Below are 16315 nucleotides of genomic sequence, written 5' to 3' on the forward strand. Positions count from 1 at the left end.
AAATAGAAATATCACCTTATATATTTGTATATATTTTTCTTTTCTATCACAGCAGACCAGAGTTCTTTTCCAGAATAAACAGAATGTGAAACAAATTGCAGAGTTAACAGGGGATGCAGAGAACCAATCAGTAGTAGGTTTGCTGACTGTATTGGTGGAAAAATAAATGCTCTGAGAATATTAAGGACATAAACAAAGAAATAAAACAAAGGCAAATTATAAGCAGAACAGTCACAAGGCAGAAGGATTCCAAGACAGGGCACTGAATTGAGAGCTAGACAAACCTTACATAGTGAGTAACAGGTGTAACCAATAACTATTAATCAGCTGAGATAGAATGGATAAGTCAGATGTTGTCCTCTCTCTCTCTCTCTCTCTCTCTCTCTCTCTCTCAGCTCTCTCAGTTGGTCAGATCAAGATGTTTTATTTTCTTAACATAAAATTTTCAAAAAAAAGTCAGATAGTCAGTACTCATTTGAAGGAGGCATGTGTAAATGTGTGTGTATACACCACATATAACCTGCTTCTCATCTCCCTGACTTTTACCATGTGTGAATATTCACAACATTCCAGAATGTTCCATTGAAGCTTATAAATATGAATAAACAGATGCAAAACATCAAAACAGAATGTGTTTGCTGCTGACATTATCTGAAAAATGAATAAGTGAATGCTAGCCTGTCTTTTGCAAAATGTTGGACACTTCCAGGTTCTCCTCTAAGCTTTTGTTTTATAATATATCCCCTCGATATTTTAATGTAGAGAACAATAGAGTTTATCTTGTTTTCTAAAGAGTGCATTTATGTGTAGATACTAAAGGACAGAATTCCCAGGGATGCCACAAGATGATAAAAAATGTTTTTCAGTTTCAGCTGAAATTTGCCCACAAAGGACCTAGAACAGTTCTTGTGGGAGACTTCTTCTGGAGCCTAGCCAGCGTTCACTGGGTGAAAGGCAGGGAACACCCTGGACAGCCCATCACAGGGCAGACACACAGACAAACACATTCACACCTAGGGGCAATTTAGTGTCTCCAGTTCGCCTAATGTGCATGTCTTTGGACTGTGGGAGGAAACCGGAGCCCCCAGAGAAAACCCACGCAGACACAAGGAGAACATGCAAACTCCACACAGAAAGGACCTCGGCCGCCCGGCTGGGAATCAAACCCATGACCTTGCTGTGCGGCGACAGTGCTACCCACTGCGCCACCATGCCGCCCAAACTGAGAAACAGAGAAACAGATGTGACAAATAACCTGTAATCAGATGAGGTAGACTGGTTAAAGGTGACGTTGTCTTCTGGTGGTCAAATCAAGATATGTCGGTTTCTGATCAGTCCATCAGAGATACGTCTTCTGGGAAAATACTCTACTACACAATAAAATGTGTATAAATGAGATTTTGATTTTGTGTTTAAATAACATAAGTTTAGTAGCATACCATCTCGGAAAATGTGCACATTTCAAAAATGATGTTTGTTTCATAATGTTCCTTCCACTGCTAGCTTAGCTTTGACTTGAACCCAAACTCAACCTCAAAATGAGCCAAGTCTGAATAGTGTGTAGCAGCGATTCACATATAAATGGTCTCTAAGCTGTGGACGTGTATCTTGCTGTTCTTGTTACTCTGTAGTTTGGTGTTATATTATGACTACAGAATTGCAGGGAAAACAACAGAACAAAGCAACAGCAGAAAAACATTGTACTGTACCATTATCATGATTCTACTTTCTGAGTTTGAAATTGAATCTGCTGCCTTGCTTGCACAGTCTTTCAAAACAAAATCAAAGAGAATGTTAACTGACATTTCTGTTGTCAGTTTGATCCCAGTTGTAGAAAGCTGCAGTTAGTTTCTTTTCCACTGTTCTTCAACCATATGATTTTAGTATTAGATTCCTTTACTGGGCGTGGGGGGGGGGGGGGGGGGGGGGGGGGTAACAATATCTGCGAACAACAATATCTGTGAACGCCAATATCTGTGAACGCATCACAATGCTGCCCTCTGGTGAGTAAGGATATACAAACATACTGTAAAATGAGTGGAAATAGGGCAAATTATTTTCACTGATTCTGTTAGAAAGGCAGACACTAAGCCTTTGAGTGAAGACCGAAGTGCCCACAAGGAATTTTGGGTGGAACACTGATGAAGTAGTGGACTGAAAGTACAAAGTGTGGCTTTCTGAGTTTAGTAGTTGGACAGTTCAAATTGCCTGTCCCTCTATGAACATTAAGTTCTATTTATATCACTTTTCTTATTCCTGTGTGCATTGAATGCTCAGAAGTAAGTTCCTTGTTCCCATTTTCTAGTAAGATGTATATATTTCAATTTTTAACGACATTAGATTTATCATGAGCTGCTGTTACTATTTTCCTGTAATATCGTTGTACAGTACATCATTAAATATCATCAACCTGTTCCACATGCATAGTAATATGCATGTGGAACAGGTTGATGTAATAATGCATGTGCGAGTTTGTTATGGGTTTGTATGTGATTTATTGGTACTATAAATTACTGTTGAGTGTCACGAAGATGACTCAACACTCCTCAGTTTTATCAGTTTTAAATAAACCGCGTTTTAGTCCTTTAATCCTATAACACGCCTACCATCTAGTGGACGAAGTAAGCTACTGCGTCCACAGCGTGTGACATTTCCCCGTACTGCCTGCTGAGGTCATTAACCACCATGTAAGTACGTGTAAGGTAGTAAATGTTCCGTGTTTATTTCTAACTATGACGGAGTAATTCCTATACTGTTATTCTTCTTATTTTTTTTCAAACCAAACACAATCAAACACACATACATACATATCCACAAACACACAATCTTCCATTAAACTGGACTGGACCTGATCCACCAGACTTCCCACTAGATGTGCACTGCCTCTCTCTGCACATTATCTATCTGACCACTGTGATCGAGATAAGAAAAAAATATTCGATTTATTGGAAACGTTGAAAGAAACTCCGTTCTAATGCAGGCCTGAAGTGTTTTACAATGCTCTGTATATTGGCTGCATTGCAGTATTGACGCCTTCCTTTATTAATTGAAACTGTAGTTTTTACCTGATGTTTCTACTTGGATCCTCGAGTTCAGGTACTATAAGATTTCTGGAAAATGTCTGAGTTTCGGTAATTGCATGAAAGGAAAGTTGGTTTTACAGACTGTAGGACCAATCCTGAGAAAAGCAACAAAATATTATCAGGAACATCTCAGTGTTCTTGAATTTTGCACTGATACACTGATGGACGTGTATCTTTTTTAAGACGGACGTTAAACAGCAGAAATCACTTTTCCAGCAGGAAACTCTTCTAATAGGATTTTGTCAGTAGGAGTTAAAGTCTAATAAAGCACATTGTCTTTAAATGCTGAATTTAAAATAAAGATCTCATTTAGCTACAGCTTCTGCATTAGGCACCTAGTCAATTTCACAAAATTGACTGAGTTTTATGTGACGGTTGAAGTGTTTACACATAGGTCTGTGCATATTGGCCATGTTGTTTCCCTATATTATTTAAATTATATATTCATTACAGCTGGAGTATGGTCTTTCAACATGTAATGAAAATGAAATAAATCAACAATGACTCTTAGGCTGCTTTATTTCTTGGTCATGTCCATGATGTCTCTTTGAATTTAAATTAGCTACTGGATGTCAAACCTAACATTCATTTAAGTGTAATTTCTCATATTAGCCATGTCCCATGTACATACTGGTAGATATTATGCTTTTATGAAATTATCAGTATTTCATATGTGGCAGACCAGAGGACTCTTAAAAAAAAAAGAAAAGAGGTCCAGGGTGTGTCCATACCCCCTCCTTGCCTCTTGCCTTCTGCTGCTAGTTCAACCAGTGATTCAGTAATTAAACTCCCATGATTTACTTTAAAATTCTTGACTTTTGCTCCGTACTTCCAGGTAAAGGAAGTGAGAAATGGGTTTTGAAGGACATAGTAATGACTTCTCATTAATATCACAACTGAAACAAATTTAAGCTGCAGGGTGTGTGTATATGTATTGCATTTCTGTCTTCCTTGGTAATGTCACAATTTGGAGGTGAGACTGGATGGATGTGTAGTTATCTAAGTTTATTTGACTTGACACAGACCAGGGAATACGACAAACCATGAACAGGGCATGAAACATGGCAGGAGACTAACAGGTAACACAACACAGGGTACACAGGCTCAGAATTCACACAGGACAACTTCTAACTCTTAACCTTAACTTTCAATCTTACTGGTAGCAGAATCACAAGCTAAACTGGTTAAAAATCTCATCTCATTGGTACCCTCTATTAAACATGACTGTTCACAACAGTATTGTCACTACTGATGTAAAAACTGGGAATAACTTGGGTTAGAAGCAGTTCAAGCTAGAATACAGCTATCATGAGTCTATGTCTTTTACAAGCCATGGCCTGAGCTGTTGTCTGTTTTCCATTTGTTGTCATGGAATATCTAACTAGGACTAATGTGCCATGTGTTCAAATCAAAAGCATCACAAAAGATAGTGCTAAAAGGCAGATCAGAACATGCTTCTGAGTTTATTCTTGAGAACAGTCCTTTTTAGAGTTCTAGAAACAGTTTTTTCACTCTTCAGCCCATGGCTATGACTTCAGCTGTTCTCTAGCTCAGTCAGTCTTTAATTCTGGTTGATGAGAAAAGTCTCTTTTTTTGTTCAGCATGCAAGTGTATAGTTCAAAACATATTAGGAAATAACATTTCATATCTTTTCAGGTATTACACTGGTGAATATCTTTGAAAAGAAAGGGTGGGATATCATTGATATAACAGAGGTAAAAATAGGTACACTTATTGTCATTAACAGGTACAGAACTTCTACATGACCTCCATATGAAGCACTTCTACCATACATTCAGCACTGGTAAATTGGCAGGAAGGGTATCACTGCGTTGTAACCAACAGAGTGAACCCAAACGCAGAACTCAGACACAGAGTGTAATTTAGAGGTAGATTTATTGTGGATTAGAGTCATGGAGACTTTTGCTTTTAGAGACATTAACTTGCAGTCAGAGGCACACAGTGGTAGTGACTGATGATGAAGACGAGGCAGGTGAGTAGAAACTGGTCGGAGTGTATTACAAGTGTCAGACTCAAGGCGGTGAACACGGCTGTAGATGGGGATGACTGGTGAGAAGCAGGCAGGGAAGGCAGGCAGTCAAGCGAGTGAGTGATCCTAAACGTTAAAAGACAGAGAAATACAAGAACGAACAACAGGAAACAGTCAGAGTACACAATTCTAACGGTTGTATGATAAACTCTACCCTACTGGCTGAGACAACGATCTGGCAGTGAGTGGATGGAAAACCGGGGTGCAGCAAAGTAGATGGGTAGACAGGTTGCAGGTGTGCCCGCTGATCGGGAATTGGAAGCACCACGCCCACACACACACACACACACACACACACACACACACAAACAACAGGGGGAGCATAGGAGACACGAGGGAAGGGAAACACTGAAAACATAAGGAAAAAACTAAAAACCTGGTTGAAGGTGTAACACACTCATGAGCCTGTTTGGTCCATTCTGGATTCATTGCCAGATCCCAGAGGATTTGTAGAGGAAAGAATAGTTGTCTCTGAACTCCCACTGGTGTCTTTTGTAAGACTTGGTGAATGCAGCCTTTCCAAGTCACACATTTTAAACATGTTACTCAGTAATCCCAAACAGTACCATGACACATTTGTTCACCGTAACATGGAGTCAGGAGACACTTTGAGGAGGATATCAAATGGCCTGGTGGAAATCAGCTGGTATCTTCCGTGTGGGAACAAAAGTATTGACATCTTTCCAGAGCCTGTGGCTGTGGCTAATTTGAGAGGTGATATCAGTGCATTTGAGACTCAGTATCGTTTCCTGTGTCAGACAGCAGCAGTGTTTGTGTTTTTTGACAATTTGGACACAAACTACAGGATGCTTCCCAGTCAGCATGTTAAAGCACAATTGTATTTGGTTGGCAATGCACAGAACAGCACCTTCAGTTATACTGCTTTAAAAAATGAAGCCAAGCGCTTAGGACTGAGAAAAAGAAATGTCATTCTCAAAGACAAAAAGAATAATGCAGACTTTATCAAGACTCTTTGTTCCATGGTAACAGATGTGATTACAAATAACCCACACAAAATGGCACTGGAGCAGATGACCACAGTGGCAGGTGAAGCTGGAATCCATGTGGATGAGGATACAGTGGAATGTCAGAATGCTAAGAGAAATGCAGATGAAATCACATCAGAAATACAGGACATACAACAGTTCAGAAATGAACAACTTACCTTGCAGAGAGACGTCTGGATGGAGGTGTCTAGGGTAGAGAAGGAGGAGTGTAGACTGAAGAAAGCTGGGAATCAGGATATTGAAAAGTATAAAAGTGATTTTAAAAAGCAAGAAGATGAAACTCAGACACAAGCAAAGAGAATACAAAGTGTCAGAGGCGATGACATGTTTCATTAGTGCACTATCAAGTCCAAGATTGGAGAGATGCTACTTCTTGAGATGGATGAGGATGAATCTGGATAATTTGTCTCGTAAGAAGCTCTCAACTCTTAGAGAGCAGTATAAAGAGAAATGTCAGGACTCCTCAAAGAAAGACAAGGAGGAAATAGCTGAGCTGGACAAGAAGATCTCAAAGAGTTCCTTAGGAACTGAACACTTTTCACGTGAAATGGGTCAGTTGCATGAATCAGCCATCTTTCAGAAAATGAAGAACCACATAAACAGATGCTTCACCTCCCTAAACACTGTGCTGAGTTGTTGCTGGAAGGCTTCCCTATTGAACAGGTTGATGGAGATGTATCTAAAGCTATGTTCACACAGTCAGTCCAAAACAGATTTATGTGCATATTTTTACAAATCCGTTTCAAACCACATTTGTATGATTCAAATCGCATTTTTGCGATCCATTTAGGTCTGACTGCTCTGATTGGATTTCAGGTGTTTTCTTTTTATGTCTGACTTTTGACGCCTCGAAAAGATCACGCGTACATCACACGTACAGGAAACATGCTAGTTTGGTGGCGGAGGGAGCCATTGATGAGCGGTTGTAGGTCGTTGGACAGTGATAACGACAGTGACAGTTGCACGAAATGACACGGAAAGCCTCTTCCATCTCTGACGCTGTCTCATTATTTTTTATAAAACGTGCACTGCGGCTCCACATTGCCAGGTTGTAAATAAGCAACCCCATTTCATTACCGTCCACTTTAGTTTGTTTAAATCAACTACTTCTTCTTTCGGGCACAATGTCATCACTATAGAAACCAATGTGGATAACACTGAAAATGAGGATAGCCACCCGGACACACAGATTGGATCTGATCACTTGCAATATATAATGCAATCAATCAGTCAGGAAGATTGGATTCTGATTGGATATGCTAAAAATTGGATTCGGACTGACAGTGTGAACCTAGCCTAATATACCCCTGAGGTGGGTGAGTGATGTGCTTGATCAGCTGAACAGTCTGGTGAAGCCCAATAATAAGTTGGTGTTTTGGAAGTCCAGAGCGCAGGGAAGTCTTCTCTTCTTAACACAATGTTTGGGGTGCAGTTTGCAGTCAGTACTGGACAATGCAAGAGAGGGGACTGAGTGATGTGACAATTATAAACATTGCTATGGAGAACTCCACAGAAATGAAAGACATCTTGCAGATTGTGTTACACTCCTGAAGAGTGGAGAAATATAGTGTTTGAAAAGATCACAGAACACCGTGCTGCTTTCATCAGGTTGCTAGTTGTAATGATATGGAAAAGCAACTAGCCCCCCCCCCCCCCTTTAGGCAGCAGCACATCCCCCCAATCAACAGGCAGCGCTCTACTGGTTACCCAAAAAACATATCTAAAACAATTCAAAATCTCATGGAGGGTCTTACCCATAGGCATACTGCCCCCTCCCTTTTTAACAGTGGCAGGCTAACTGGGTATACCATGAAACTCATAGTCACCATATACCACATCAGCACATGAAAAGAACATGAGAGATCGCAAAATGTTGTTGGAGCAGTTGAACGAGATGACAGACACAGTGGCAAAAATGGAGAACAACAAGAGAACACAAAGCCCGCTGATGTAATGGAATTTGATCCAGAGACTGGGAACTGGTACATACCTGGACCTTGGCACAGAAATCCTCTAATGGCACCAGTCAGTGCTGGATACAGTGACTCAATCAATGAATTCAAAAAGAGCATGATTGAGGTTTTTGGAAAATGCAAGATGTCTGGAAACAATATTCAGGAGTTCCTTGAGTGGACCAAAAGTTTGTGGAGTTCTGTGGAATATGAAAACTTCATCTTCAGTTTTGGGAAGAGCTTAGTTGCTGACTTCAATAAATGGGAGTGGTCATTTAGAAAACACATGTACTAATGGGTAACAAATGCTGAAATAAAGATTTCAAACTTTGGACCACTAAGTAGTCTCACTCAGATTTTTGACATCATTAAACTGCATAACAAATTGAAGGATGAGGCGTGAGTAGTATATATCCTACACTTTCTGTCAAACTGTCAATCATAATGAATTATGACCCCTGTGATTTATGATCCCCCCCAGCTTGATTGACAGGTCAATTTGACTGACATGTCAGTTGATGGACAGCTGTTTGTCATCTAGATTTACAACGTGTCCCTGTCTGATTGATGGGCAAGTGTCATGGCTTAGATTTACGACTTAGGACTTGTGACTTTTGTGTGTGTCAGAGACCATTGTGTTGATACTGTGTGACAAAATGGTGTGACTGTAGGTGGTAGGTGAGTGAATAGTCAATGAAAGGTTGGTGCGTTGTTCGGGCATGCCATGACTTGTGTTGACCAGTCCTAATGGTTATAAATGTGTTTCACTGGGAATTGGCATTCTGTTCCAACTAGTGAGCTGTTTGAAAATGTCAGCATCTACAGTAACAAAGAGTGTAAGGAGAGCAGCTCTCACTACTCTTTTCAATACTATTGTGGATGACAAAATGACTTTTGTGCCAAAAAAGAAGAAATCTGAGAGTTTGAGGCGGTTTCTTCAAAATGAGAAGGAAGCCATGGAATGCAAATGGCTGTTATCTGATGGACATGTTTGCGGGTAAGTTTTTGACAAAGTTGCATGTTCTGTGAATGTGTACACCATTGAAACTGGGTCGACATTTAGAGGATTTTTTTTCAGGGATCATGTTGCACATTTTATTCCCTGTAAAGACTGGAGTTTGTTTAGAAACAAAGTTTGGAGAGACCTTGAAGTCACTGGTTTGGACAGTGTGTACAATGCTGCATGGAATAGTGTAACACAGCGAAAAAGCTACTACATATTTGCTAATCACCATGAAAAGGATCCTGATGATACATTTATATGTATTGTGGTGAATACACAACCGTGAAGACGTGTGAAGATGTCGACCATGCATAACCTGAAAGTTATGTTTCTTTGGAAAGACATGCCTGCTCTACATGATGTTTTCAAGAAGATAGTCAGGTTGTTCAAATAGGTTGACTCTTTGAACAGATACAAAGACATCAAAGTAAAACTTTGAGGTTTTGAGCACTTTCAGAAGGTACAAAACTTTCAGTTTTTCTAATCTTATGTAACATTTGTCTTATCTGAGACATTTGTGTGTTGACCACTGTTCGCCTGTTAAATCCATGACATAGTTTTGGTAACAATTACACAAAGGAAGATTTTTAAAGAACATCACAGGCCGACGTCAGGTTCATTCATTGTTCGTTTTTTTGTTTGTTCTTTCATTCATTTGTGCCTATAACGTGCAAGAAAAAACAATGAGCAGTGGGACTGAATATTTCTATTTGGAATTCAGGATCTGGTGATACTTTCTGTATGGATGTAGCAAACAATGGTCCATGTCTTAAGCAATGTAAATATGTATTTTGTCACTTGGGGAAGAAGTCTTAAATTACCCTGATCTTTGCAAATGTGGTCAAGATGATGAAAATGTGTTGAACAGTTTACAAGCACCAATATCTCACAGACAGTGCTCTTGTGCAATGCAAGTCTAAATCTGACGTAACTATGTAACAACTTTGAAAGAAAAAGGGAGAGACTAATTGTCACACTTTCACCTCCAGCTGATTAGACATCTGCTCTTTCTTCATTAGCTCATTATCTGGTTATCATGTATACCTGTGTCTGGGCCATCTACTTATCAGTTCTCAGTGTATAAATACCCCTGGTTCTCCTATGGTGTTTGTGAAGTCTCTCACAAATGTGAGTGCACTGAGCTGTGTATTCCTTGTTTCTGGTTAGCCTGTTTTGTTCTTGTTTGACTCCTCTTCTCTGTTTGTCTTGTTAGACACCTTATCACTGATCAGCACCCCTGTCTGTGGCTAGCTTTTCTTATACTGTGTAAAGTTCTAAACCTAGTTCTCTGATTTCTGACTCTGTGGTTAGTCTATAGTAGTGCACATACTGTGCACTGAACTCTGCCTGATCCTGACCTTGGCTTTGGGTAGTGTTCTGAAATAAAGTTTGGCTGCACCTAGCTAGCCTCTTTGAATTCATGACACTGATGATAAACATGCTTTAGTGGTGGTATGAGAATAATTGATGATCTTCTAACTACTCCTCCTGAGCGTCATTTATTACCCTTAGTGGCAGTGGTGGGCCAATCAGATTTTTTATGTTAGTGTGACTGGTCGAGGAGCAGACCAGGGTAGATGAAAAGGGCACCCCCTGGAACAACGCATGTACCGACAACGCCACTTTGAGAATTTCCCCCAAAGAAATAGTTTTATACCTAATCCTTTGATATAGTAAGTATTACACAGGTCCTTTATGGTAAAGCAAGAGCAGAGATGTGGTTTTCAAGTATCAGAGTCAGTTTATTTCAAATTGCTGTAGTGAAAGAAAAAGCAGCAGGAGAGTTCATGCAAGGAGAAACAACTTTATTCAAATACTAAAGAATTTAATTTACTGTTTAATAAACCAATAAAAAGTTTTAAACAAAGTGTTGTTCTCCAACTGTCACTAAGGTTACCAGAATGTTATAAAAGAGGAGCACCAAAAACAGGCTAAGCCAGCTGCTGAGGGGACTAATGGTGAAATTACCTGGATGGAGAAGGATCTTCTTACCACCGCCACACGTGGTCATGAACATGCACACACACATACACGGCGCACACACACACACCCACCCACACTGCAAAGAAGGTGCAAACAGAGGTCAGGTGCAAGAAAAGCACATCAATTAAGTATGCAGTGGCAAGGGTTAATAGTGGGGGACCCAACGATAAACCTCCCCTCAGCACGACCGCCAGACACTGAACACTTGCATCAATCAGAAAAAAATGAACTAAATACTAGAGAGCAGCTGGTTTACAAAATAATGCAAAAAAAACTCAAGTAAACGGTAACTCATGTCCAACACAGTAAAGCAGGAAAAACAATGAAATAGTAAAACAAACAAAGAAATAAATCCAAACAAGCAAAACAAGAAACAATAAAGTAAGCGAACAAAACAAACAGTAAAGCCAGCGACACAAATACAAAAGGCAAAACGGTAAGTAAAACACAATAAGTAAAGCAACACAATAAGGCAAAACGGTAAGTAAAGCAAACCAGTAAGGCAAAACAGTAAATAAAGCAATAAGGCAAAACAAACCAATAAGGCAAAACAGCAGTGGCTGTAAACCTTGGTGCCGCAGGGTAATGCTACGCCGTCGTGAGCAACCGCTCTATAAAACTAGGTCGGCTCCTCAAACTGGACTACCAGTGAACCACGAGGTGAGCAGAATCAGGGATCCTATGGTAAAACTTGCTCTACCAAAGCCACGATGTTACTTAAAACTTCTGGCAACCCGACTGTTCATAAAAACAACCACCATCCGCAGCACCGGAAACCCAAGAAAATGTTTCATCCACTGGATGAGGTGTGGCTTTTTATAAAGTGGAATTAAAGTTGGGTAATTGAGTGGGCGTTCCTACGGTAAAAGTATGACACAGAACTTGCCATTAGGGGGAAACCTTCTCCCCATTACACTAGTAAAAAAAAAAAAAAAAAAAAAGAAGAAGCACCAGTAGACTAACAGGCTACAATATAACAATAACCATCTGGTCTCATGAACCAAAGTTCAATGCAGAGGTGATAAAACTGCTGGTCTCAGCTGGAGTGGCCAGACCTACATATAAAACTAATGGAGCTTTATGGCTCAAAATAGAATCTGTATTCCCTAGTAGCCTTTGTTTTTTGGGCACACCTTACCGAGACCATGACCTTGTTTACTTGCATGGGTTTGCAACCTGAATTCAGTTCCTGCTGGCTGTAATTTACTTGCGTGCGTGGTAGTGTGCTCCAAGACAGTTGGTCTTATCATGGCCCATCAGTTTTAATGACAATTATCTTTAACCTTCACCTATGATCAAGTATCCGACTCCATTGTGAAACCACCACCCAACCAGTTTCACATTTGATTTGATATTTTCGCACATGCTTATTTAGACTTTGAGTTTCAATACATGTAGTCAGTGAAATTCATAATCTAGAGTGTGTTTTAAAACAGCATGTTAGAAGACCTGAATATTTTTCATTTATTTTCAAGATTTAAAAGAATGTTTCCTTGAATCTCATAAGAAATAAAAACTGCTGAGATATGTATGAGATATAAATAAAGTACATAAATGTTGATAAGATTTAATGAGACAAAATTAACATATGTTTCTGTGTCTTTGTGTTCCATTTTCCAAGTCATGCGCACAATACCACACTGATTGTACTTTATGACTTGATGGTCCACTTAATATACACATATTGCTATATATTTTCACTTTGTAGTGGCCAGTCATTAGGAGTGTATGTACCATACTGCTCCTTAGGAGGAACTCTTTTGGGCTGCACACTTATATAACCATTTGGTCTTGAGGAGACACAAATGTAAGAAGCCCATAAGGGAACAACAGTTTCTCACAGTCCAGTTAGTCAAAGACTATTTCAGCTGCATATTCCATTTTGTCAAGAGGTATCAAGATAAACCTCACAGTTAACGAGTCAGTGACATCTATGATCCTCAATATGCAGCCCCTTTATGATCCAGTAACTAACTGTACAAACTCAGGAGATAATGAAGAGAGTGAATCTACCATGTGAAATATGTCTGTTTTGCAGTTTAGAAGGTAGACACATATTCAGTTTGCTTGTTATAAGCATTTTGTCTATGTAGCTAAGTTCCTACATGTTGTTGTAGTTTAACTAGATATGTATCTAGCTAATCAGTTGTATATTACAGACACATTTCTGCTGTTTGAGATTACTTGAGAGAATGGGAATATATGACAAAATTATGGAGTTGTAGCAACATTTCACTGAACATTTAACTTGGTATTAGTCTTATGATTTGTAGTTAACAGAAATCACACCTCAGTTCCCAAAGGTATACTTTGTTGATATTTATATTGTTCCAAGATGGAACTCAGTTTGTAATATTAAAGTGTACATTTACACTACACTTTACAGTTAACCAGTGGTTTTGAATTGGAATACTACAATACTTTCCCCTGGGGATACTTTTTTACAAACAGCCTGAATTCAGTTCCTGGCAGCTGCAATTTATCTGGGTGCTTGATACAATAATAAAGGGTGTGTTCTAGTCCTTTTCATGGTTTGAGGTCAAATAAAAGTTCAGCTGATTATTCCGGTAAACACAGTTCTGTACATAACTGTTGCATTTGTGAAAACAACACTAATTTTCACATATGCTAATGTTTTGATGTACCCAAGGAGATTTAGGAAATTAGAAAAAGAATAGCATGGGATTTATAACAATAAACATAATAGTTCACAGAGTATTTGATTTGTTGAAGTATAAGTGTTAAGGACTGTGGATTTTGTTTTCATGTTGTCGTGAAACTTTTCAAACAACCCATGAAGCCCTCATCATGCAATATAGAGAACAGTGGTGTTAGCACTCTTATCTCCTAAGATGGTGGCTCTGTGTTTGAGTTGTGGTGGTGGTTGTTGAATTAAATTATTTTATTACCAAATCTGTAAATGATGTGCATTCTTTCATTTCACTCATGAAATATGTAAATGTATGCTCAAACATATAATTCAAGGTGAAATATTACAAGTCTGTACTATGTGCTAAAATTAGAAAAAAAAGTCTATGTTTGCCGAAAGGGAAAATAATGATGATGTATGACCGTGATGATTGCTCTGATATTGACATTGAATTTGAATTGCTCATAAGCTTTGCTTTGTGGAAGTGTAGGGCTTTTAATTTTCTGCATTTTTTCATTATCTTTGTTTCTTTGCTTGGATATTATTGGAAATAAAAACTGCATGTTTTGTTTCCATATTGATATTAAAAAAAAAAAAAAAAAAATATATATATATATATATATATATATATATATATATATATATATATATATATATATATATATATATATATATATAAAAATATATAAAATGTGGAAGATGTATAATATATAAAAAATACATATAGCTATATTTTTGCTCACCTAACCTGCTTTTAAAGTGAAGTGAAAAGTCTGATTTAAATTTTTGTTTTTAGTGACATTTCTGTATTCCAATAACATGCAATATAGAAAGCAACATTTATCATATTTTTTAAGAGCACTTTTATATCTGGTCACTGAATGAGATTACTCTGTAAGTAAACTGATACCACCGCTTTACAAGAAATGTGTTTGAAAGTCGGTTGGGCTTTGCCCACATAGGAGCTCATGAAGTTCTAATGGGAAGCTCTTAATTTAGTGAAAACTCAGAGTTAGTTAACTCAGAGAAAGTAGTAAACCTCCTAATAGAAGAGCCCTGTGACTTTGTTTTATGAGGAGAATGAAGCCACAGGGCTCTTCTATTTAAAGGTTTACTACTCACTCTGAGCTAACTAACTCTGAGTTTTTACTAAACCTGCTTTCTGAAACAGGGCCCACATAGCTAGGCCAGGTGAATTCTAAAGTTGACCTTTAGAACATAACGAATCAGATGTAAACTTGAACAAAAGGATAAGTCTACCACAGCAACAAATTATTCTGAATAATTAAGTAATATCTTCCTATTGTTTTTGGACACTTTTGATTTCCCTTAATTTATCTTTCTTTTATTTGAAAGAACCCTTGATCTGCTCTCAGCAATGAAGTAATGAGTGCACAATTAAGTGCCAGGGGCTATTCAACCGATAAGGGCTCAGATTCAGATTCACCCTGCCCAAGATGGAAAAGTCATCATTGTGAATGGTGAATTGTGAGTAGGTAATCATACACAAATCCACTACTTTGCATGAATATGGTTATACAGAGATTCTCTCAAGAAGAGACACACACCACAACTGTAAATACTCCTTCACCCACCTAAAGTCAGTGAAGAAACATGTCCTCTGCCTCCGGGTTCGAATTACGGGGGGACAGGGTGTCTGACCCCCCTAATGAAGTCTTGAACCCCCTCAAATGAGGTAAAAACAACGATTTGAGGGAGTCGAAACATTTATATATTCTATCCTATATAGCCCTGGAGAAAAAGTTGACCCCCCGATTGTCATTGTATAATTCGCACTCTGCTCTGCCTCTGTCATACTATCTCCTTTGCTGACTGAATAGTCTATAAAGGCTTCCAATGTACAAGCCCTCTGTACCTTGTCCAAGTGATACACTTTTATGCTGTCAATGCATAACTCTCAGTGAGTGTCTGGGAGGGGTTCGATGGTATTTATGGTCAAATTCACATTCTCTTTCGGTATGGACCAGCAAAAAGGTACAAAGCTAAAAAGGACCAACATTTTCTTTACCTCCTGTTTCTTTCCTCTTCCTATGTGTTCATTCACCAGGGGGTTGAATTTAGGAGGCAGTTCCACCTGGCCTAAGAAATTCCTGGTAGTTGGATCAAACAGTTGTTTGTTGTTCCACAAAAGGGCAAGTTGCGTTCAGCCAAATGTCTGGCAATGCTGATTATTCCAGTAAACACAGCTCCCCAGTGATTTAGTTTGATTTTCTCTCCATTTTTAAGTGTGATGTAGTAATTACAAAACTATTAAATCTATAGTTATGAAACTTTACCCCTCGTCTGCTTTGGGTCTCTTTTCACTAGTTCAGTTCTGATGAAGAACAACATTGTTTGAGACCACAATGCGGGGCCATCTGATATTCAAGATGAGAGCGGTGTCGCTGATACACATGAGTTGACTGCAGACTCTCATACCTCTTTTTCACCATCAGTGCTAGGTGGCCTATTACCGCCAATTTACCCAGCAATTCTGTTTGGTCTTCATTTGCAGGTCACTGGATAACAGCGCCATACAGTGCCAGTTGTCTGGTGTTGTTCCCAGGCAACTGTCAGCTCTGCCCTG

The 16315-nt window shown here is 38.9% G+C and overlaps 1 pseudogene; it reads left to right on the plus strand.

The window, feature by feature from the left end:
• The first annotated feature begins 5061 nt into the window (after window positions 1-5061).
• On the plus strand, window positions 5062-7691 carry LOC115816298 (up-regulator of cell proliferation-like; annotated as a pseudogene).
• The last annotated feature ends 8624 nt before the right edge of the window (window positions 7692-16315 follow it).

Source organism: Chanos chanos, chromosome 7 (assembly GCF_902362185.1).
Source record: "Chanos chanos chromosome 7, fChaCha1.1, whole genome shotgun sequence".
In the NCBI taxonomy this organism is placed as follows: Eukaryota; Metazoa; Chordata; class Actinopteri; order Gonorynchiformes; family Chanidae; genus Chanos; species Chanos chanos.